Here is a 26,612-nt window from a genome sequence, read left to right as displayed (position 1 = left end):
CTAATTACACACACCTGGATAGGCCCCTTCAACTACAATATGGTATTACTGCTCACCATCAGAATTGTCACTTGTCCTATACAGTGGCCCACCCAATTCCTGAGTGAAGAATGAGTCCCTGGCACAGAAATGCCTTTCTCTGTCTTTCCTTATAACAAACGGACAAAGGGAGGATACAGATTGGCAAAACAGAAGGGAAAAAATTATTTTTGTGCATCTGCCAAGAAAAAAAACCCCAAAGGATTCTGCTGGCAGAGTATAATTTTTGAGAGCAAAATTACAGCATGGTAAACAGGAGCATGAATTTTAGTGGGGAAGAGAATTATTTTTAAAGAAGTGCTAGCAAGTCATACAAACTATATTTTACTTGTTTTTATGAGATGGATGGTTTATTATCAAGGTTAGTTAAGGTAGGATGACTACTAATGTTTATTGGATGTCTATAATATACTAAGAATCATATTAGATATGAACATAGATTTTTGGTAATTCCCATATTGATATGCAATAAAGCCATTTTCATTCCATTTTATTGATGAAGAAATAATCCATCAACTTACTTTGCTTTCTGGAATAGCTCAGAATACATCTTTACCCTATTCATAATATCAGTGTTTGATTGGTCAGGTCGTTATTTATAAAAATTGAGAGTGAGAATAAGCAAAACACTCTCATGGAAGTTGGGTGACAATGTATAGAATCCTGTACTCTACCCAAAATATAGATGTTGTATTCTTCATCACTGGCCATCCGAGAAATGCAAATCAAAACCACAATGAGATACCATCTCACACCAGTTAGAATGGCCATCATTAAAAAATCAGGAAACAACAAGTGCTGGAGAGGATGTGGAGAAATAGGAACACTTTTACACTGTTGGTGGGACCGTAAACTAGTTCAACCATTGTGGAAGTCAGTGTGGCAATTCCTCAGGGATCTAGAACTAGAAATACCATTTGACCCAGCCATCCCATTACTGGGTATATACCCAAAGGACTATAAATCATGCTGCTATAAAGACACATGCACACATATGTTTATTGCGGCACTATTCACAATAGCAAAGACTTGGAACCAACCCAAATGTCCAACAACGATAGACTGGATTAAAAAAATGTGGCACATATACACCATGGAATACTATGCAGCCATAAAAAATGATGAGTTCATGTCCTTTGTAGGGACATGGATGAAACTGGAAATCATCATTCCCAGGAAACTATCGCAAGGACAAAAAACCAAACACCGCATGTTCTCACTGATAGGTGGGAACTGAACAATGAGAACTCATGGACACAGGAAGGGGAACATCACACTCCGGGGACTGTTGTGGGGTGGGGGGAGGGGGGAGGGACAGCATTAGGAGATATACCTAATGCTAAACGACGAGTTAATGGGTGCAGCAAACCAACATGGCACATGGATACGTATGTAACAAACCTGCACATTGTGCACATGTACCCTAAAACCTAAAGTATAATAATAATAAAAGAAAGATGTTCTATTCTTTAGTCTGGAGAAAACTTGCATTTCATAGTGAGATGTGACATGAAAATCATGCAAGAAACCATAAAATAGAAATGTCTAGTAATTGTCTATACTCATAATTTATATAGCTCTTTCACAAAATTGTCTTATTTGAGCCCCAAAGCAATTCTTTGAAAATAATATGTTTAACTTCACTTAATTGAGGAGTAGACATGTTTGGTGATTTGCACAAATTCTAACAAATATAAGAAGTGTTGAAACTGACACTGAGCTCTCCTCACTCTAAATCCTGTCATTTTTCGGTTATACTATGCTAGATATAGGTGAAATAACAATAACAAGAATAATTAACATTTTAGAGTGCTTCCTTTGTGCAGTGTTTTTGTATTAAATTCATTAATTCTCACAACAAATCTAGAAGGTGATACTTTTGTTATCCTCATTTTAGAGATGATAAAATCGAGGCACAGAAGTTAAATGATTTCCATCCAGTGTCTCAGAGCTGGTAAGTGTCAAAGATATGATTCAGGTACAGTTAGTGAGGTCCTTGAGCTCATGCCTTAAACACCATGTTCTCCTGCCTCTTTCTGTCACAGTGGGTTGAAAGACTGCCTATAAATCCAACTATAAAGCCAACATTATACCACTATTACAAGAGTGAAGTGATACATGTAATGATGTTGGAACAGCGTCTGGCACTCATTAAATTTCAACTATCATTGTCATGGCCTATATATTCAAGCGCTAATGATACAGTGTCTCAAACTGGAAAGGGTGGCTAATTTGGGAAATTTCTATAGGAAGGTGATCATTGAGTAGCATCAATTTATTATCTCTCAAGATTTTGCGGATCAGTGGAACAGCTGTTGATTTACATGATATCAGCTGGGGCTGGAGTCATCTAGGGGCTTGTCTGGAACATATAAGATAGTCTACTCACATGTCTATAGTCTCAGCATAAATTTAAAATATGAGTTCAGCTGAGATGCTGAGACAGATGGGCCTCTGTTTCATCTCTGTATTTCTAGGGCCTCCCTGTGTCAGCAGAGCCCCTTCACATGGCCTCCCCATGCTCTCTCTCCTGCAGGGCGCCCAGTCTCTTGCATGTTCCCTCAAGGTTCCCAGAGGCACAGAAGTGAATGCTTTGAGGCCTTTGAAGTCTGAAAACATTGGCTGGAACTGGGACAGCCTCATTTCCTCAATATTCTCATTGTTAAAATGAGTCTGAGTTGACCCAGATTCAATATAGGAGGGTATACACACAGGGTGTCTACATAGGGCTATCATTTACTGGAGACTATCTTTAGATAACAACCACCTCAGGGACACTTAGCAACCTAGTCACAAAATCTCATGTGCCTTCTTGTAACATCAAGTTTATAAAGTTATAATTTACTCTTTATAGGTGTCCATTCTGAGTTTTGACAGTCATATGTAGGTATGCAACCACTACCACAAACAAGAAATAAAATATTTACATCATCCTAAATACTTTCCTTGCTTTCCTGTGTTCCTTGTAGTCAGTCAGCTCTCCACACTCCCATCCCTGGACAACCACTGATCTCATTTCTGTCCTTATAGTTTGTCTCTTGCAGAATGTCATTTATTTATTATTTTTATTTTAAGTTACAGGGTACATATGAGGTATGTGCAGGTTTGTTACATAGCTACACGTGTGCCATGGTGGTTTGCTGCACCTATCAACCTATCACTTAGGAATTAAGCCAGGCATGCATGAGCTATTTTTCCTGATGCTCTCCCTGCCCCTGTCCTCCCCTGACAGGCACCAGTGTGTGTTGTTTCCCTCCCTGTGTCCATGTGTTCTCATTGTTCAGCTCCCACTTGCAAGTGAGAACATGTGGTGTTTGGTTTTCTGTTCATGCATTAGTTTGCTGAGGATAATGGCTTCCAGCCTCATCCATGTCCCTGCAAAGGACATGGTTTTGTTCCTTTTTATGGCTGCATAGTATTCTATGGCATGTATGTACCACTTTTTTTTAATCCAGTCGATCATTGATGGGCATTGGGTTGATTCTATGACTTTGCTGTTGTAAATAGTGCTGCAATGAACATACACGTGCATGTGTCTTTATAATAGAATGATTTATACTTCTCTGCCTATATACCGAGTAATGGGATTGCTGGGTCAAATGGTATTTCTGGCTCCAAATCTTTGAGGAATCACCACACTATATTCCACAATGATTGAACTACTTTACATTCCCACCAAGAGTGTAAAAGTGTTCCTATTTCTACACTACCTAGCCAGCATCTGTTGTTTCTTGACTTCTTAATAATCCTCATTCTGACTGGCGTGAGATCGTATTTCATTGAGTTTTTGATTTGCATTTATCTAATGATCAGTGATGTTGAGCTTTTTTTCATATGTTCATTGCCCACATATATGTCTTCTTTTAAGAAGTGTCTGTTCATGTCCTTTGCTCACTTTTTAATGGGGTTGTTTTTTTTCTTGTAAATTTGCTTAAGTTCCTTGTAGACTCTGAAAACTAGATCTTTGTCAGATGGATAGATTGCAAAAATTTTCTCCCTTTCTGTAGGCTGTCTGTCTGCTCTGATGATAGTCTCTTTTGCTGTGTGGAAGCTCTTTCGTTTAATTAGATCCCATTTGTCATTTTCTGCTATTGTTGCAATTGCTTTTGGCGATTTCATCATAAAATCTTTGTCCATGCCTATGTCCAGAATGGTATTGCCTAGATTTTCTCCTAGGGATTTTATAGTTTTGGTTTTACATTTAAGTCTTTAATCTATCTTGAGTTAATTTTTGTAGAAGGTGTAAGGAAGGGGTCAGTTTCAATTTTCTGCATATGGCTAGCCAGTTCTCCCAGCACCATTTATTAAATAGGGAATCCTTTCCCCCATTGCTTGTTTTTGTCAGGTTTGTTGAAGATCAGATGGTTGTAGACATGTGGTTTTATTTCTGAGTCCTTTATTCTGTTTCACTGGTCTATGTGCCTGTTTTTGTACCAGTACCATGCAGTTTTGGTTACTATAGCCTTGCAGTACAGTTTGAAGTCAGATAGCATTATGTCTCCAGCTTTGTACTTCTTGCTTAGGATTGTGTTGGCTATTCAGGCTCTTTTTTGGTTCCATATAAATTTAAAAAAATTTTTTTTAACTATGTGAAGAATGTCAATGGTAGTTTGATGGGTATAGCATTAAATCTTTAAATTACTTTGGGCAGTAGGCCATTTTCATGATATTGATTCTTTCTATTCCTGAGCATAGAATGTTTTTTTCCATTTGTTTGTGTCCTCTCTGATTTCCTTGAGCAGTGGTTTGTAGTTCTCTTTGAAGATAACTTTCACTTCCCTTGTTAGCGGTATTCCTAGGTATTTTATTCTCTTTGTGGCAATTGTGAATGGGAGTTCATTTATAATTTGGGTTTTGGGTTTATTCATAATTTGCTTGTCTGGTGTTGGGGTACAGGAATGCTTGTGATTTTTGCACATTGATCTTGTATCCTGAGACTTTGCTGAAGTTGCTTATCAGTTTAAGAAGCTTTTGGGCTGAGTCAATGGGGTTTTCTAGATATAGGATCATGTCGTCTGCAAAGACAATTTGACTTCTTCTCTTCCTATTTAAATATGCTTTATTTCTTTCTCTTGCCTGATTGCCCTGGCCAGAACTTCCAATAGTGTGTTGAATAAGAGTGGTGAGGAAGGGCATCCTTGTCTTGTGCTGGTTTTCAAGGGGAATGTTTCCAGCTTTTGTCCATTCCGCATGATATTGGCTGTGGGTTTGTCATAAATGGCTCTTATTATTTTGAGGTTTGTTCCTTCAATACCTAGTTATTGAGAGTTTTTAACATGAAGGGATGTTGAATTTTATCGAAGGTCTTTTCTTCATCTATTGAGATAATCATGTGGTTTTTGTCTTTAGTTCTGTTTTACAATGAATTATGTTTATTGATTTGCATATGTTGAACCAGTCATGCATCCTGTGGTTGAAGCTGATTTGATCATGGTGGATAAGCTTTTTGATGTGCTGCTTGATTCAGTTTGCCAGTATTTTATTGAGGATTTTTGCATCGATTTTCACCAGGGATATTGACTTGAAGTTTTCTTTTTTTGTTATATCTACCAGGTTTTGGTACCAGGATTATACTGGCCTCGTAAAATGAGTTAGGGAGGAGTCCCTCCTTTTCAATCATTTGAAATAGTTTCCGAAGAAGTGGTACTAGCTTCATTTGTACCTCTGGTAAAATTCAGCTGTAAATCCATCTAGTCCTTGGCTATTTTTGCTTGGTAGGCTATTTATTACTGCCTCAATTTCAGAACTTGTTATTGGTCTGTTCAGGGATTCAACTTCTTCCTAGTTCAGTCTTGGAAGGGTGTATGTGCCAAGGAGTTTATCCATTTCTACTAGATTTTCTGGTTTATGTGCATAGAGGTGTTTATAGTATTCTCTTATGATTGTTTGTGTTTCTATGGGGTCACTGGTGGTATCCCCATATCATTTCTGATTGTCTTTCTTTGAAACTTCTCTCTTTTCTTCTTTATTAGTGTAGCTAGTGGTTTCTGTATTTGATTGATTATTTCAAAAAGCCAGCTCCTGGATTCATTGATTCTTTTAAGGGTGTTTTTTTTTTGTGCCTCTGTCTTCTTCACTTTCACTCTGAGATTGGTTATTCCTTGTCTTCTTCTAGCTCTGGGGTTTGTTTGCTCTTTGTTCTCTAATTTTTTTTTTTTTTTTTTTTTTTTTGCGAAGTTTGGATGCTGATTTGATGTCTTTCTAGCTTTCTGATGTGGGCATTTAGTGCTATACATTTCCCTATTAACCCTCCTTTAGCTGTGTCCCAGAGATTCTGGTACATTATCTCTTTTTTCTCATTAGTTTCAAAGAACTTCTTGACTTCTGCCCTTATTTCATTATTTACCCAGAAGTCATTCAGAAGCATATTGTTCAATTTCCATGTAGTTGTGTGGTTTTGAGTGAGTTTCTTAATTTTGAGTTCTAATTTGATTGTGCTGTGGTCTGAGAGACTGTTATTATTTCAGGTCTTTTGCATTTGCTGAGGAGTGTTTTACTTCCAATTATGTGATCAATTTTAGAGTAAGAGACATATGGTGCCAAGAAAAATGTATATTCTGTTGATTTTGGGTAGAAAGTTCTGTAGGTATCTATCAGGTCCACTTGATCCAGAGCAGAGTTCAAATCCAAAATATCTTTGTTAATTTTCTGTCTTGATGATCTCTCTAATATTGACAATGGGGTATTAAAGTCTCCAACTATTATTGTATAGGGGTCTAAGTCTCCTTGTAGGTCTTTAAGAACTCGTTTTATGAATCTGGGTGCTCCTGTATTGGGTGCAAATATATTTACGATAGTTAGCTCTTCTTGTTGAATTGAATCTTTTATCATTATGTAATTATCTTCTTTGTCTTTTTTTGTCTTTGTTGGTTTAAAGTCTATTTTGTCAGAAACTAGGATTGCAACCCCTATTTTTTTTTCTGCTTTCCATTTGCTTATTAAATTTTCCTCCATCCCTTTATTTTGAGCCTATGTGTGTCTTTGCACATGATGTGTCTCATGAATACAACACACCCATGGATCTTGTCTTTTTATCCAGCTTGCCATTCTGTGTCTTTTAATTGGGGAATTTAGCCCATTTACATTTAAGGTTAATATTGTTATGTGTGAATTTTATCCTGTCATCATGATGCTGGCTAGTTAATTTTGCAGACTTGTTAATGTCTTGCTTCATTGTGTCATTGGTCTGTGTACTTCAGTGTGTTTTTGTGGTGGCTGGTAACAGTTTTTCTTTCTCATGTTTAGTGCTTCCTTCAGTTTTTCCTTCTCATGTTTAGTGCTGCTCTTGCAAGGCAGGCCTGGTGGTGACAAAATCCCTCAGCATTTCCTTGTCTGAAAAGGATTTTATCTTTCACTTATAAAGCTTAGTTTGGCTGGATATGAAATTCTGGGTTGGAAACCTTTTCTTTAAGGATGTTTAATATTGGTCCCCAATCTCTTCTGGCTTTTAGGGTTTCCAGTGAGAGATCCATTGTTAGTTTGGTGGGCTTCCCTTTGTAAGTGACTTGGCCTTTCTCTCTTGCTGCTCTTAACATTTTTTCCTTCATTGCGACCTTGGAGAATCTGAAGATTATGTGTTTTGGGTTTGATCTTCTTATGGAGTATCTTACTGGGGTTCTCTGGATTTCTGAATTTGAATGTTGGCCTGTCTTGCTAGGTTGGGGAAGCTCTCCTGGGTGATATCCTGAAATTTGTTTTCCAACTTGATTCCATTCTTCCCATCTCTTTCAGGTACTCCAATCAGTCCTAGGTTCAGTCTTTTTACATCATTCCATGATTCTTAGAGGTTTTGTTCATTCCTTTTCATTCTTTTTTCTCTAATCTTGTCTGCATGCCTTAATTCAGCAAGATAGTCTTCAAGGTCTGATATTCTTTCTTCCACTTGGTCATTTCAGCTATTGATACTTGTGTTTGCATCATGAAGTTCTCATGCTGTGTTTTTCAGCTCCATCAGGTCATTTGTGTTCCTCTCTAAACTGCTTATTCTAATTAACAGCTCCCATAATCTTTTATCATGGTTCTTAGCTTCTTTGCATTGGGTTAGAATACAACCCTTTAGCTCAGCAAAGTTCATTATTGCCCACTTTCTGAAGCCTACTTCTGTCAGTTCATCCAACTCAGCTTCAGCCCAGTTCTGTGCCCTTGCTGGAGAGGTGTTGCAATCATTTGGAAGAGAAGAGGCATTCTGGCTTTTAGAATTTTCAGCGTTTTTGCATTGTTTTTCCTTATCTACTTGGGTTTATCTATCTTTGATATTTGAGGCTGTTGACCTTTGGATAGGGTTTTTGTGGAGTCTTTCTTGTTTATGTTGTTGTTGCTTTCTGTTTGTTTGTTTTTCTTTTATCAGTCAGGCCCCTCTTCTGCAGGTCTGCTGCAGTTTGCTGTGGGTCCACTATAGACTTTGTCCACCTGAGTATCACTAGTGGAGGCTGCAGAACAGTAAAGACTGCTGCCTGCTCCTTCCTCTGGAAGCTTCGTCACAGAGTGGCACTGACCCGTTGCCAGCTGGAACTCTCCTGTATGAGGTGTCTAGTGACTCCCCTGTTGGGAGGTCTCACCCAGTCAGGAGGCATGGGATCAGGGGCTCACTTAAAAAAAAGCAATCTGGCTGTCCCTTAGCAGAGCGGGTGTACAGGAAATCCCTTCATCTAGATCCCCTGGACTTTTCAGAGCCAGCAGGCTGGAAAAATTAAGTCTACTGAGCCCGAGACCATGGCCACCCCTCTCCCCAGGTTCTCTGTCCCAGGAAGATGAGAGTTCTGTCTGTAAACCGCTGGCTGGAGTTGATGAAATTCCTGCAGGGAGGCCCTACCCAGTGAGGAGGGATAAATCTAGGTCCCACCTGAGGAAGCAGTCTGGCCATGATCTGCCACAGCCGCTTTGCTGCACTGTGGGGAATTCTGCCCAGGTTTCCTAGCACTGTCAGGGGAAAATTGCTGATTAGATCTGCAGTAATGGTGGTCGCCCCTTCCCTTGGGAACTCGGTAGTCTTAGGTAGACTCGAGGCTGCTGTGCTGGCCAGTTGGGAACCCAAGCCAGTGGGTCTTTAGCTTGTGGGGTTCTGTCTGGGTGGGACCCACTGAGGGAGGCTGCTTGGCTCCCTGGCTTCAGCCCTCTTCCCTTGGGACTAGACTGATCATCTACCTCACTGGCGTTCCAGGAGCTGGAAGAGTATGCAAAAACTCCTTGAGCTCGGTGCCTGTCCAAGCAGCCACCCACCTCAGTGGCTGCTGTAGGTCCGCACAGCTTTGTGTATGAGACCCAAGGCCCTGATGGTGTAGGCTCACGAGGGAATCTCCTGATCCACGGGTTGCAGAAAGTTCATGGGAAAAGCATTCCCTAGGCAGGTAACACAATTCTTCTCCATCTGCCTTGGCTAGGGGAGGGAGGTCCCTTTGCCCTGTGCAGCTTCTGGGTGAACCATCACCCCATCCTGCTTTTCCTTGCAGCAACTGCCTAGTCAGTCCCAATGAGAGAATCTGGGCACCTCAGTTGGAAATGCAGAATTCACTCGCTGTTTATGTTTATCTTGGTGGGAGCTACAGACCAGAGCTGTTTCTACTCAGTCATCTTGGCCCCTCCTTTCAGAATGCATTTAAATCAGCAATCCCCAACTTTTGTGGCATGGAGTTGGTGGGTATGATTTCAGAATGAAACTGTTCCCCCACAGATCATCAGGCATTAGATTCTCATAAGGAGCACCCAGCCTAGATCCCTGGCATGTGCAGTTCACAATAGGGTTCAGGCTCCTATGAGAATCTAATGCTGCCTCTGATCTGACAGGAGCAAGAGCTCAGGCGGTAATGCTTGCTGGCCTGCCACTCACCTCCTGCTGTGTGACCCAGTTCCTAACAGGCCCCAGACCACTACCAGTCTGTGGCCTGGAGGTTGGGGGACCCCTTATTTAAATGTATTCATACAATGTGTATGGTTTCAGTCCTGACTTTTTTTCTTAGCATGATGGTTACATTGTGTCAGTCCACACAGTTTGTTTCTTTTTGTTTGGAGTAATATTCCATTGCATGAATGTACCACAATTTGTTTATCAGTTCACTAGTTGATGGAAATTTTGGTTGTTTCTAGTTTTGGGTGAATATGAATAAAGCTGCTAAAAGGATTCATTCACATACAGGTTTTTGGTTAGACATGTGTTTTCATTTGCCTCGAATAAATACATATGGGTGAGATTGCTGAGTCATATGGTTAAGTGCATGCCAAACTGCCTTTCAGAGATCTTACTATGGTACATTCCCACCAGGAATTTATAAGAGTTTTAGTTGCTTCAAATCCTTGTCAACAGTTGGTTTTTTTAAGTTTATTTGTTTCCATATTCTAACAGGTATGCAGTGGGATATCATTGAGTTTTAATGACCAGTGATGTATCTTTTCATGTGCTTACCTGCAATCTGTACGTCTTGTTAGATAGGGTGTCTTTTTAAATCTTTTATCCATTTTTCATTGGGTTAGTTTTTGTTTTTGATTTTAGTTTTTCACTTTTGAGAGTTTATTCTAAAAACTAGTTATTTGCATCTATATATTTTTTACACATTTCCATCCAATCTATGGCTTTGCTTTTCATTTTGCAACAGCATTTTTTGAAGTCATAAATTTTAATTTTGATATAGTATAATTTATTTCTTATTATTCATGGTTTTTATTTTCTTTTTAAAAATCTTTGAGTAACTGAATGTCACAAGAACTTTTTTCTATTTTCTTCAAGAAGTTTTATAGTTTTAAATTTTACATTTATGTCTATCATCCATGTTTTGGTATATAGTTGGAGGTATGAGTCATGAGCCGAATCCAAAGACAAAATAATATGTTCTGTTTAATATTTGAATGTTCTTTTATATTTCTAATATAAAATGACAAGGAAGGTAACATGTTGTATGTTAAAACTCTATGGAGGCAACTTGAAATAAATTAGCTTATCTCTACTGGTGATCTATTGGATTTCTTTGCATACTGATTTGGAGTGTTTCCTTTTACACATATGAAAAACAAAAGCATTTATTTAACTATAAGTTTAACAAAGTCCTAACAAGAATATATACACTGCCAAAACAATTTCTTCAGTTACAGTCAAGTTGATTTGACTCTAAACTTTTTACTCTGCTCTGTAAGTTTGAAAAATACAGTTCTAAGGAAGAAGGTATTTGAGCTAGTCCTATCACTAGCATCCCTAATTTGTGCTTGGGCAGGTCACTAAACTCTGTTTCAATTTTCTGACAAGAAAAATGGAAATATTGAAAGGAAGAAATAAAATATTTTATATGAAAATATCTTAAAGAGTATAAAATGTTATAATAATAATAATAATTAATAATAACAATTTTTACTTGACCTCAAACCACCGTAAGTCATTCCAATAATGTCTAATAGAATAATCTTCTAGGCTGATGTTTTATGCCAATTCAGAATTCACTGCCTTCTAATAAGTATCCAGTTCCAGATGTCCAGAAAATATAGCCATCTGCTCTCTCTTCTGCTCTACCCACTTACAGCTTGGCTTATTCATACCTCAATACTTCTTTTCTCTTCTTCCTTCCATTGTTGGCATGCTCAGCAGTTGTCAGTCATTAATTATACTATGAGCTTCCTGAGGCTACACAATCAAAATGTAAGAACATGTGGGATAGAAGTTGCAGGGCTCTGAAAATTTTTTTTGGAAGTTTAGAGAGAGGAGGTTCTACTATAACTGATGAAATTGTGGATACTTATATGATTATAGTAAGGATTAGTAATACATTTTTGGAAGATTGACTGCTGTTTTTAGCTTCTTGACTTCTTTGTCATTTCTGTGTGTATTTATTTCCACATATGTAGACATGAGTTAGTGATCATGTTTTAAAAATGTTCTATAAGCCTTTGGTAAAGAGTTGTATACAAGTATAAAGTATTTTTTTCTTTCTATTGATTGCGTCTTAGATTTTGCACAGCTTGAGAGAATATGTATCTTTTCAAGGCATTTTGTCCTACGTTAATTTTGCTTCTCTATATCTTGATTGGATTGATATTGAAAAAAAACTCCATTTCAACAATAATTTTTGAAAATAACATAGACTGGAGAAATAGAACAATAGTTTATCATAAAATGTTATACTCCCATGTGAGAAAGCAGTTTCTAATGGTACACGTAAATATTTCAGTCACTTAAAATACCACATTGAAAACTGACTGTGAGATCAATGCTTGTTGAAAGAATCTAGCAAGCCCTTTGTGTAAGAGTCATAATTTCCTACACATATTTTAAGATATTGTGCCATAGAAACTTGTGTTTGGTGCTCACAAAGTTCCAATGAGTACAGATTTTATGTCAAATGAAAGTAGCATTGATGTTGCTTGGATGTAACAGAATTATGTCCTATTAGTTAGAAAGACAAGGATAGAAGGAAAATAATTCTCTGGCATGAATGAAATACATTAATTTTTTTCCAGATTATTCACAGATTGTATTTTTATGCATTTCTCTTTTTTCTTCCTTATAACTTCTCTGCTCATTATTCTTAAATTTTAAGTGTTCCATTATTTTTCATCATTGTTTATTCCCTTTCATTAAGAGGGCATGAACCACATATTATGCTTGAATTCCAACCTGCTTAGTGAGTTCTTGCTAAGTATTTTTAGAGCTGTTGTTTTCTTTGTTCATTAAGGAATAAAGCTACATATATTTTCAGAATATTTGGAGGTATTTTATACAAATTTAAAGATAATTCATATTGATAGCCTTTATATTGAACTGCTAAGAGTAAAAAAAGAGAGAGCAATCAAAGCCAATCTTAATCAGTCACTATTGAAGTTTTTAGATTCAGTTTGATCTCATTTGCTTTTATTCTGTATCTTTTTGCAGAGGCTCTACAATTATTTGTATTTATTTGTTTCAAATAAGACCTTGATGTTTCTTTTCTTCTTATACCCTAAAAATAAAATGGGGCCTAAATTATTTTTATGAGTGTCACCCTATCCAAGTGCAGAAATCTTTAGGATGCTGTCATGAAAAAGGAGGCTTGTAAGCCCATTTCTCATGTGTAAAAGACCATGTGAAAAACATAAGCCTTCTTTAGTCTTTGCTGTAGAAACTTAATGTATAATTGAAAAAAAAAAAGAGTCATGCTCTGTTAACAAATTTGCTCCATTTAATTAAAAGCTAACATAATGGCATATTGATCCTACACTAGAAACTAATAATTTTAAAATGCTCTAACCAGCATGCATCAAATTTACAATGAGGGAGGGTGACAGAGAAAACTCTTATTTCTGACTCTGTAGATCTATTTAATTTTCCAACTTAACTCCCCAAATGTGCTTTCAGTGAAATACAGCTTCACATTCCAGAAGTAAAAGTGTGCCTTCAATGGACTTACATCATTCATTACATCATTATGTGCTATAAAACATTTATTAGGAATCAGGTGACATTTAGAATTTGAAGAGATGGAGACATGAAAATTCCTTCCTTTAAATAACTCAGTCTGTATTGGGAGAGTCAGGCAAACCAAGGATTTCAACACAGTGAAGTAGTTACTGTAAGGTTAAGTTTGAAATGTGATGTAATGTCTAGTTCATAATTGAAAATATGTTTCTGTAGTTCCAGTGATAGCCTGAGTTACCTATAAAATAAAAGGGGACACAAACAAATGGAAGAACATTCCATGCTCATGGATAGGAAGAATCAATATCGTGAAAATGGCCATGCTGCCCAAGGTGATTTATAGATTCAATGCCATCCCCATCAAGCTACCAATGACTTTCTTCACAGAATTGGAAAAAACTACTTTAAAGTTCATATGGAGCCAAAAAAGAGCCCACATTGCCAAGTCAATCCTAAGCCAAAAGAACAAAGCTGGAGGCATCATGCTACCTGACTTCAAACTATACTACAAGGCCACAGTAACCAAAACAGCATGGTACTGGTACCAAAACAGAGATATAGACCAATGGAACAGAACAGAGCCCTCAGAAGTAATACCACACATCTACAACCATCTGATCTTTGACAAACCTGACAAAAACAAGAAATGGGGAAAGGATTCCCTATTTAACAAATGGTGCTGGGAAAACTGGCTAGCCATATGTAGAAAGCTGAAACTGGATCCCTTCCTTACACTTTATACAAAAATTAATTCAAGGTGGATTAAAGACTTACATGTTAGACCTAAAACCATAAAAACCCTAGAAGAAAACCCAGGCAATACCATTCAGGATATAGGCATGGGCAAGGACTTCATGTCTAAAACACCAAAAGCAATGGCAACAAAAGCCAAAATTGACAAATGGGATCTAATTAAACTAAAGAGCTTCTGCACAGCAAAAGAAACTACCATCGGAGTGAACAGGCAACCTACAGAATGGGAGAAAATTTTTGCAACCTACTCATCTGATAAAGGGCTAATATCCAGAATCTACAAAGAACTCAAATTTACAAGAAAAAAACAACCCCATCGAAAAGTGGGTGAAGGATATGAACAGAGGCTTCTCAAAAGAAGACATTTATGCAGCCAACAGACACATGAAAAAACGCTCATCATCACTGGCCATCAGAGAAATGGAAATTAAAACCACAATGAGATACCATCTCACACCAGTTAGAATGGCCATCATTAAAAAGTCAGGAAACAACAGGTGCTGAAGAGGATATGGAGAAATAGGAACACTTTTACACTGTTGGTGGGACTGTAAACCAGTTCAACCATTATGGAAGACAGTGTGGCAATTCCTCAAGGATCTAGAACTAGAAATACCATTTGACTCAGCCATCCCACTACTGGTTATATACCCAAAGGATTATAAATCATGCTGCTATAAAGACACATGTACACGTATGTTTATTGCAGCACTATTCAAAATAGCAAAGAGTTGGAACCAACCCAAATGTCCAACAACAATAGACTGGATTAAGAAAATGTGGCACATATACACCATGGAATACTATGCAGCCATAAAAAATGATGAGTTCGTGTCCTTCGTAGGGACATGGATGAAGCCGGAAATCATCATTCTCAGCAAACTATCGCAAGGACAAAAAACCAAACACCACATGTTCTCACTCATAGGTGGGAATTGAACAGTGAGAACACTTGGACACAGGAAGGGGAACATCACACACCGGGGCCTGTTGTGGGGTGGGGGAAGGGGGGAGGGATAGCATTAGGAGATATACCTAATGCTAAATGACAAGTTAATGGGTGCAGCACGCCAACATGGCGCATGTATACATATGTAACAAACCTGCATGTTGTGCACATGTACCCTAGAACTTAAAGTATAATAAAAAAAAAATTTGGAATTCACTGATTTAGAGCTACAGTTATAAGATGGAAAGGAATTAACTAGGTAGAGTGAGTAAAGTGAGATGTAAAGAAAATGGAAAATAGAATCTTAGGAACTTGAGAGAACAATGGAAGAAGAAGCAGCAAAGAGACAGAGAAACTGAGTGGTAATGATCAAAAGATGGAAAGAACCATGAGACATGAATATCACAGAAAAGAGACGAATGGGAGAGAAGTGGAGAGAGGGATGTGTATGGAAGAAGCAGTCAACTAAAGCAATTGAAGTGTTAGTCAGTATGTACTCTGTCATGTGTCCAATACATTTATAAAAGTACAGCCACTGGAAAAACACTGGCAGTGAAAGTATAGACAAAGGCCAATGAAGCATATTTACAAATGATGATGGAAAAATAGGCTAAGGATACGTAAAGACCTATCAAAGAAATTAAGAGAAGAGGAACATTTTAAAAGCAGAAGGTGGTCAACTTTACTGTTGCTACCAATAAATGACAACTATGCTGAAAATAAATCAGCATGGATTTGGCAGTTAGGTGGATTTTAATTATATAATGATCAGTGTGATGATTTGACTAATGTTCATTTTCTTCATTATATGGTAAACCATAGGAGGGCATGGTGCTAGTCCATTTTGCGTAGGGTTGATGAGGGTTGATCACGATGATAAGCAATGGGGAAATTATTTACTAGAAATAAAGAGATTGACAATAGAGGAAAGGAATGACTCACAGAGCAATGCCTTGAGGACAGACAGGAAAATGAGATTTAGAGCACTATGGTTGGATTAAAGGGAAAGGAGGAGGGACCTTCTTTTATTTATTTCATTATTTTGAATGACATCCTTTAGTTTTATTAAATCTTGAATGTGTTTTTGCTAAGGAGATGAATCTTAAACATCATAATATTGACTGCTTGAGAGATTGGAAAATGTAATTTGTCAGCTGAAAATATAGTTCTTCACATTTCGAAAATAATTTTAGATTCTCTTCTCTATTTTAAAGCTTGTATATCCTCCAAAATGTTAGGGTCCTTTTCTTTTTTTCTCTGAGCCAGGTCATTTCAACAACTTCAAAACCAAACACACACCATAATTATATTGAGATTTAATTCTTAATGTCAGTGGGATAAATTTAAAGCTTAGAATATCAGTCTTAAGTCATCAACAAATATTATTCCAGTCTACCTCACTTGTTCTACAACTGAAGAAACAGTACTAGGAATATGATATTTATTTTACCATGGCATACAATATTCAGATAAACCCTAGCTGCTTCTTATTCAAAAGGAAAATATGAGAAAACTGTCAGTATATGAAGTCATGATTGATAGTATTTTAGCCTCATGCTATACATCCTGTTATTCTTTGGATTCCCTAATTATTTCATATTTTAGTCCTCTAAAGATTTGGCAACACTTGATGGAGTTCTTCAGTGGCAAATGCATCTATGGTGCTTTCACCTTGAGCTTATGCAGAGAAAGTTCTACTATGGAAGGAAGATAATAAATATAAGAGAGACTGCAGATTAGAGAGAGTACTTGTGACCCTTTAACATGTATATGAAGGGATAACGAGTATTTAGCCTAAATCCTTATAGTAGTTGGCATTTTAAAGAAATTAAAAATTCTAAAAATAAAATATGCTGACAGTCACATTTGCATGCGGTAGTGATCTCACTGAAAAGCTATTTAATTTGGCACACAGAACTCCTCAGCATAGTTACAATCAGGCTTTTTTGGGGTTATCAATTTCCTGGTGAAATAATTATAGTAACAGCTTAACAGTCTTTTCTTATCCTTTCTTTTAGAAGAAGTAAGCATGTTTTACTAAAGTCATGTACACAGCTGTGATTTGAATGGCAATATTTATCTTACATCTGTGAAGGCTGATTTTCCTGACCTTTGCTTCAGCATAATTGAGTTAAACACTCAGGGGACTGTGTTACTATATTTAAGACAATATGCATAACGGGTGTTATTTAGCTAAGTGGTGCCTGCCCAGTAGGTGGTCAGGATCCAGGGAGAGAGGCAGACTCAACATGCAAACAACTCTTCTATGAGGGTAGGTGTAAATGAGGGCCCTAGGAGAACTTTAGTAGTGGAGGGTTTCTTGTGTTTCTCCTTTTGGACTGCCTGCCTCAAGCAGTGTTCTTGACCCATATAAGCTATGTAGTGTTTCCCCCTCTCTTATCTACTATACTAATTTCTGTGTCTGTCTTGGAAATTATTGCCCTGATCTTGAAACTTGACTTCACCCATTGCTTGGTGAGTGGTTTGGAAAACTTCTCTCGGGTCTATGTCCTATCCCTGAAAAATCTTGCCACAACTACTCAGGAAGAGTGTACAACCTCATTTCCCCAACATGAAAGCCACAAAAATTTTGAAAAAGTTTTCCCTAAAATTGCTGTGAGAAGGTCTTGCTGATTATTTTTGTTCTCAATTATATACTCTTTGGGGGGAAAGCCTGTAGCTTGCTCATTCATGGGACAGATCTTTCGTGGGTTACATGAAGAGCAAATCTGTGAATTCTGTCATCCCCTGCTTGCTCCTACTTTCTTGTGGTTACCATCTCTGTCTTTAACCTTTAGTTTTTGGCTGAATGAATAATTTCCAGACTCCTTAAATCGCCACACTCAGATACAGGAGACATAGTAGAGCTCACTTGTAGAAAGTGTCTTTTTTCTGGTACAGAGAAGAATAGTTTAGAGACACCCTTCTCTAGTATATGCCATAAAATAGCCTATCTAAACCTTGGAATATTATTGTGTTAAAGTACATGTAGCATATTTAAATGTCCTTTTATGAATAATTTAAAGCAAAAAGGAAAGAAAGAAATTTACATGCAATGACTAGGATTGAAATTATTGCTGTAATTGGTTAATAAAATTTACTGTATATTCTGGAAGTCAGAACTCAAAGCAAAATTATAGAAAGTAATAAATATGTTAAGTACCAAGGAGATATATTGTAGTCCTGGCCATATGTTAAATTCTTTCCATGTGAAACATTATATAGGGGACAAGGATCATTCACAATTTTATTACAAATATAAAAACAGTTTACACGTGGCAATTTCTGGATAAAAGTTTATGGCAGCAAGAATAACACTTCAAAGTGCTCTTAGAACAAAAGTAAAATTATCAGAACCATGAAATCCCACAGTTTTGCTACATTCGTTTCTCAAGAAAGACTATTTGAAAACAAAATAAAGAATGCATTTGTGTAATCTTTCACTATCAAACACACATACTTCTAAAATACAAAAACTTTCAAATTATCATCTGTGTTCATTAGATAATTCACCTGTCTTAAAGTTTCTAAATCAATAAATTTAGTGAATCATTGTTATTCTGAAGAATAAGGAAACTGAGTAATTATCCTCAATCATTGTGCAATTGCTACTGTTACAATGATACCTTTAGTGCTCTTAAACTCTACATCAAAACCCAGTTGCTCACAGTGAATACCTGCCCATTTGTACACCATATACTGACTTTTTTTCTTCTCCTGTCTTAAGTTCCCATTCTCCCACCAGTGATTCTTGGGTTCACTCCCAAATAAACTACTCACTCAAATCCTACTCATAGGGTCTGCTTTTGGGACAAACAACCCTAACACAATATTTAAAGAAAGTTTAAATACTATTTGTCAAAATATGTTCTGTGCAAGGAAGGATATGTGGAATAATCTTATTGAGAACAATTATTTTTCACAATAAAATTCAAAAGGAATTTGAGGTATCAACTAATTGAGATTGATTTTCTATATATATCAAGCTATCATATATTACATCTTGGTTTTGATATTTTACTTTTAAATCTGGCTTCTCTGTATTTTCTCTCTCTAGTTATCTCAGCTGTGGTAAAAGTAGTCTGCATTGCTATCACCATTGTTTAGAGCAAGGTGGCTGGATAAAGTGATGTGACTATCAAAAGGTAAGATAAAAATTTCATCTTAAATATTCCTTCTCATAATCACATAATCTTTTAAACCAAGGATAGCCTGAAAGAAAAAATAATGATCCTAATTTGAAGAAGTCTCAAGAATCCAAACTTTAACATTAGAATGTATGAGATTTAGAAAAGAAGACATCAACAACTATGAGAATACCAAAAGGAAAACATGGTCCCGTAACTACCACATATCAGGTCAGCAAACAGAATTTCTCCCAAGCAAACATAGTTGGAATTGCCCATGGGGCAGGTCAGCAAAGAGTGGGGCTCTTTTTTTTTTTTTTCCTATGGGTTCCACTATGTCAGTAATGGAAATTGTGAGTCATCTTTGTGTCCATTGGGAAAGCATGTCATCTCTTGTGCCTGGCAAGCAGCTCATCGCATGAGAGAGCCTACCAGGCTCAACCATGAATTACATAATCTGCCTTCAAAGGAATCAGAGGATTAACCTGGTGTTCCTAAGATATTACATAACTTGTGTATCTTGGAGAGATACACAGATAGTTTCAACAGCTGCCTTGATAAGGAGCATAATTTCTCAGGAGAGTAAAAATATATTTTCTTTTTTCTCTGAAATTTGAAATATATATATTTTTTCACTAAATGCTAAATGTGGTTTCGATTTGGCTGGTTAGAAATTAACATGTTTTGGTATTTTTCCTATTTAAACCATCAAAATTGTTTTTAAATAATTTTAGTTCTTTTGCTGGCAGGTAAAATGGAGTAACAGGGATTGGGCCTACCCCTTTACTGAACAAAAAAGAAAAGTGAGATTATAAGAGAAATATTATTTATGATATTGAGTATCAGGCAATAAACAGGAGTAATTTTGATGAGATAGAAAACAAATGAGGTGAGACTCTATGATTGCCTGTTGGGAAGATTTTCAGAGAAAATAAAATTGAGAGTCTGGGGAGACCAAAGCAGTTAGAGTTAGACCAAAGTCAGTTAATATTAGCAGATAGAAAAAAAGCAGCATAAAGAGAGATTTCTAGAGAAATGAGGAGACTCCTCTTCAAGTATTTAGCGAAATACTGATCAGCGCATGCCTGTGAGAAAACTACCTAGAAAAACTATCTGAAAATATTGGGATAACAATGCCCAGAAGTCATACCTATTCCAGGACATGGAATACTGCCTATTAGCACCAGCCAGACTGGAAAACTTCAAGACTTACAAGGCATTGGATAGAATAGAATAGATAGAACAGTTTTCCTTCAGTAGATAAAGCAAGGGTTTAAGTTGTTTTAACTTAAGCAAAACCACAAAGGAAGAAACTGTTTCTAAGTAACTTGCCTGCACATAAGAATAATGCTCAAGAATATTTATAATAATATAACAATATCCATTATTCAGCAAGGTGAAATTCACAATGTCTGGTATTCAACAAAAATTAACAAACATACAAAGAAGCAAGAAAGCATGACTGATAATTACAAGAAAAATTAATTAAAACCAACCCAGACTTAACACATATGTTAGAATTAGTAGACAGGGACATTAAAACAATCATCATTTTATATTTCATATGTTGAAAAAAGTAGTATTAAAAATGCACCCCCCCAAACTTCTAAAGATGAAAACTGCTATGTATGAGATGGAAAAGAAACTGCATAGGCTTAATGGTAGAGTACATATTTCAGAATGAAGAATAGTGAACTTGATACTATAGCAATAGAAACTGTTCAGAAAGTTACATAGAGAGAAAAGAAAATTAAAACAAGTAGAGCATAAATGAGCTGCAGCACAACTTTGAGAGGCCCACTTATATATGTAATTGTAGTCCCCAAAGGAGAGATAGGGCTAAAAATTATTTGAAGAAGCAATGGCTGAACACTTTCTGAATATGATAACAAATTCAAGAAACTCAACAAACACCAAGCATAAGAAATGTGGAAACAATATGCCAAGAAACATGAAAATCAAATTGCTAACATCTAGTGATAAAGAGAAAATTTTAAAGCACCCACATGGAGAATATTTCACAGACGAGAACAAAGATAAGTTTGGCAGCATATTTCTCATCAGAAGAAATATGCTTTAAGTATTGTATTAATATACTTAATAAAAAGTGCCATAAGAGCTTACATACACTTAAGTACCTTAAGGTGCTTAATTAGAAAATCTTAACTGAAAATTTTAGACACAGTAAAAATATCTTGCAAAAATATAAGTGAAATAATGACTTTTTTGAAATTACAAAAGCTAAAATCATTTATTATTAGCAGACCTGTACTATAAATAAGCCTTTCAGACAGAAGAAAAGTGACATAAGATGGAAATAAAGTTCTCCACAAAGAAATGAAGAGCACTAGAAATGATACAACACCAGAAAATACAAAACATGTATCTTATTATTTAAATATCTTTGAAAAAAATTGACCATAAACAAAAAAAAATGTAATGTGGAGTTTATAATCAATGTGCAATTGAAATGTAAGACAATGATAGCACAATGATTGGGAAGAGAAAATGGAAATATATTACTTTAAATTTCTTCTACTTTATGTAAAGTGATATAATCATTTTAAGGCACATTGTAATTATTTTAAAATATATACTACAAGCCACTCAACTAATAGAACAAAAATTTGTAATTAATAGATCCTCAATGCAGATAAAATGAAATCATAGAAACTATTCAATTAATCCAAAAGAAGGAAGGAAAAAGAAGAAAAAAATCAAGAAAAACAAATGGTAAATAAAGAAAACAAAGTTAAAGGTGTTAGACTAAAACATAATAAAATCACTAATCACACTAAATTTAAATAATTCATGTATCTTTATAAAAAGGCAAAAAATTGGCAGATTGAATTTAAAAAATCAAAACCACAAATATGCTACATACAAAAACTCATTTCATATACAAAAACACAAATATGTAAAAGTAATGCTGAAGGAAAAAATACTGCATTAACATATATATCAGAAAAACTATATTAATGTTCGAGTTGATTTCAAAGCAAATAATATTAAAAGGGATAAGTACAGTAATTATAAAATTATAATGAGGTCAGTTTATCAAAAATAAGTAGCTCATAAACATTCATGCACCTAATAATAGTCTGCCTTCAAAGGACTATTATACATGAATACATGTAAATACATGTAATACATGTAAAAATACATGAATTAAAAATCTCACAGAATTTTTAAAAGAAAATAAAAGTTCCCCATTGTAGTAGGATTTTTAACTTTCTTCTATAAATAACTTATAGAAAATTAGAAAATCAGTAAGAATATAAAACATTTGAACAACACTACCAAGTAGCTTGATGTAATAGACATTTATAGAATACTCCATCCAACATTATAATGACCATTATTTTCGAAGGCACACCAAATATTTACCAAAAATTATTGTGGGCTACAAGTCAGACCTTAAGAATTTTAAAATAATTCCAGTTAAAGTGTTTTCTCTGACCATAATACAATTAAATTAGAAAGAATAACAAAAATTCTTGGGTAATTCCCAAGTACTTGGAAACTAAATAATATAATTCTAAATAACATATAGGCCAAAGCAAAATGAAAGGAAACACTGAATAAAAATGAAAATATATCAAAATTTATGAGATGCCAATTAAATATTATTTTGAGGAAAATTTATACACTAAATCTTTATATTAGAAAAAAATTGACTCAATAACTTCAACTTCCACTCTAAAACTGGAAGAAAGAAAAAATTAAACCCAAAGTAATTACATAAAAGGAAACAAAAAGAATCAGAGTGGATACCAATGAAATAGAAAAGAGTGAGATGATGGCTATATCAGTGAAGCAAAAATCTGATTATTTGAGAAGATCCGTAAAATTGATATACTTCCAGCATGACTGATCAGAAAAAGAAAGTTAAAAATTAACAATACCAGAACTAAGAAACCTGACAACATTACAAAACTTACAGATATTAGAATACTGTTAAATAAATATTATAAAGAACTTTTTCCAATAATATTGACACCTTATTAGGCTGGTGCAAAATAATTGCATTTTTGACATTCCTTTTAATGAATTAAATAGATGAACAGATTTCTTAAAATTTACAAGTTATCAAAGCACACACCCAAGAAGAAACAGAAATTCTGAATATCTCTGTAAATATTTAAGACCTGGAATGTGTAGTTAAGAATTAAAAACAAAAACAAACAAACAAAAACTCAAGTCCTAAATGGCCTCACTGATGAATTCTACCAAACATTTAAGAGAGAAGTGTTAATAATTTTATTCAGATATTTTCAGAAAACTGAAGAAGTGCAAATGTTTTCCAAAAGCATTTCCCTGATAACAAACCAGAAAAAACATAAGAAAAGAAAACTTAAGACCAACATTCCTTATGAACATAAATGCAAAAATTATAAATGAAATTTTGGCAACTCAAATCTAATTAGATATAAAACATTAAGACATCATAGTCAAGTATGGTTTTTCCCAAGGATGCTAGGTTAAGTGTTTAAAAAATCTTCAACATAAATTACTAAATTAACAAAACAAAAAAGAAAACCATATGATTATCTCAATAAATTAAGAAAAAGCTTTTGATAAAGGCTGATATTTATTACTAATAAAAGTATTCAGCCAAGTAGAAATAGAAAGGATCTTCCTCAGCCTGGTAAAGCACATCTATTAAAAAGTTGCAGTTAAAATAGTACTTAATCTGGAATTATCAGACTTAAGACAAAAATATTCACTCTCACTACTTCTATTAAATATTGTATTACATATTCCAGACAACTTAATAGTTAAAATCATTTTAAAGTATTCAGAATGGAAATAAAGAAATAAAACACTATTTACAGATGCCATCATCGCTATGTAGAAAATCCAATGACATTTACACAAAAGATACTAGAATTCATACAGTACATGCCTTCATTAAGGCTACAGAATACAAGGTAAATATACAGAAGCAAATAGGGCTTTATGTACTAGTAATGACAATGTGGAAATTAAATTTAAAATGCCTCCAATAATAGCATAGTTATAAAATATATACAGATAAATTTGATAAAATAAGTAAGAGTCATATACTGAAAACTACAGCATTACCTAGAGAATGAGAGAGGACCTAAATAATAGAGATATAAGCCATCTTCATGGGTCACAAGATGATATTATTAAATTATCAATTCTATAAGTCAAATCCTGGAATAAATTTTTGGTGAAAATTATAAATTGATTTTAAAATTCATATGGAAACTCAATGAACCTAGAAAACCTAGAACCTGTGAAAACAATTTTGAGAAAAAAAAACAAAGTTGAGGATTAACAATTTGGGGCTCTTATACTGATTTAGGGGCATTATAAAACTACAGTAATCAAAACAATGTATATTTGAATCATGATAGAAAAATAGATCAATGAATCAGAATAGAAAGTTCAAAAATAGAATATTGTATATGTGGACAATTTATTTTTCATCAATGTGAAATAAGCAATTCAGTGGAGAAAGAAAGTCTTCCATCAAACAGTACTGGAACATTCAGATAGCCATAGGAAATAATGTGAACTTTGTTTTATATCTCACAACGTATATAAAAAATGACTCAAAATTCACCATAGATCTAAATGTAAAATCTAAGATTATAAAATTTCTAGAAGAAAACATAGGATAAGCTTTGCAACCTTGGGTTAGGCAACGATTTTTTAAATATGAAATCAAAAGCATGATCATTCAAACAACTTGGTAAAATGAACTTCATCAAAATTAAAAACATCTCCTCTGTGGGAGATATCATTAAGGAAATGGAAAGAGAAGTTACCAACTGGGAGAAATCATTTGCAAATGATGTACCTAATAGTGGACTGGTACTCAGAATATACAAAGAACTCTTAAAACACAACAATAAGAAATTAAACAAACCAATAAAAAACAGGCAACAGACTTTAACAAATAATTCATAAAAATACAAAAAATGATCTATAGGTACAAGAAAAGATGCACTCAGCATCATTAATCATTAGAAAGATGATAATTAAAATCACAATTAGCACTACATGCCAACTAGAATAGCTAAAATTTGTTAAAAGATATACCATACTAGTTCTTTGTGAGGATATGGAAGACTGGAACTGTTATATACTGTTAGTGGAATGTTAAATGAAACAACCACTTTAAAAAGCAGATGACTTTTTAAAAAAGTTGATACACTGACTATATTATCTACCTATTTCATTCCTATTTTTTAAAAAATGAATGTTTATGTCCTCAGAAAGATGTTACACAAATGCTTATAGAAGCTTCATTCGTAATAGCCAAAAACTGGAAACAATGGCCATCAACATGTGGATGGATAAACTAACTATGGTGTATTCATATAATGGGACGGGATGCTTCTCATCAACAAAAAAATGAATTGCTGACCCATGTTTTACTCAGATAAGCCTCAATATAATTATGTTGAATAAAAGAATTTCGACAAAAAAGCCCCACATACTGAGTGGTTTCCATTTATATAAAATTTTAGGAAATGCAAATTTACATGTGGTGACAGCAGATCAGTGGTTGAATGGGGATAGAGGAACAGGGAAACATCACAAACTTTTTAGAGCAATGGATATATTCATTGTCTTGATAAAAAGTGGCAGCACATCACAAACTTCTTTTTTGTCTCACTGAGTAATGAGTACTATTTGCATAATTTGCTTCACCCTGTTTTATTGGTTCCCCAAAATGGATGTTGCTAATGAAAGAAATAATGTTACATTTGCTAATGGCTGGACCCTACCCACTTATATTTTGAGTTTCTTCATGACACAGTTGTTAACTAAACTTTGTAGTAGATATTGATCACAGGATTTGAGGTTTGTCTCTTTTCATGAAGGAAAAAAGGAAGATTCAAAAAGCTGTGTTGTCACTGCTTCTATTTTTTTCAAATTATCTTAGCAATATTTTGTAGTTTTCAGTGTAAAGGACTTGTACATCTCTAATAGATGTGCATATTCTAATGAAAAGTATTCTAATACTTTTCCATTAGTTATTTGATTTATAAATGCTATTTTGATATCACTTTAGAATGTCATTTTCTAATATTCCTTGATAAACATAGAAAATAAACACATGTGATTTTCATATGTTAATTTTGCATCCAGAGTTGTATTTATCAACTAATAATTTATCTAGTTTTCTATGTGCACAAGTCTAGCATCATCATGGGACTGCAGTATTTCTTCTTTTAAATCCTTAAAGCTTTTACTTATTTTGTATGACTCATTACAATGACTATGCCCTCTAGCATAATGGTGAATAAATTAATGTAGTAGGCATTCTTTTTGTGTTCCTAATAGTACCACAACAATGATGTTTGCTGTAGGTACAATGTTCCCTTTCAATACT

Source organism: Nomascus leucogenys, chromosome 11 (assembly GCF_006542625.1).
Source record: "Nomascus leucogenys isolate Asia chromosome 11, Asia_NLE_v1, whole genome shotgun sequence".
NCBI classification, from domain to species: Eukaryota; Metazoa; Chordata; class Mammalia; order Primates; family Hylobatidae; genus Nomascus; species Nomascus leucogenys.
The sequence above is the reverse complement of the archived record's forward strand: the minus strand, read 5'-3'. Positions refer to the sequence as shown.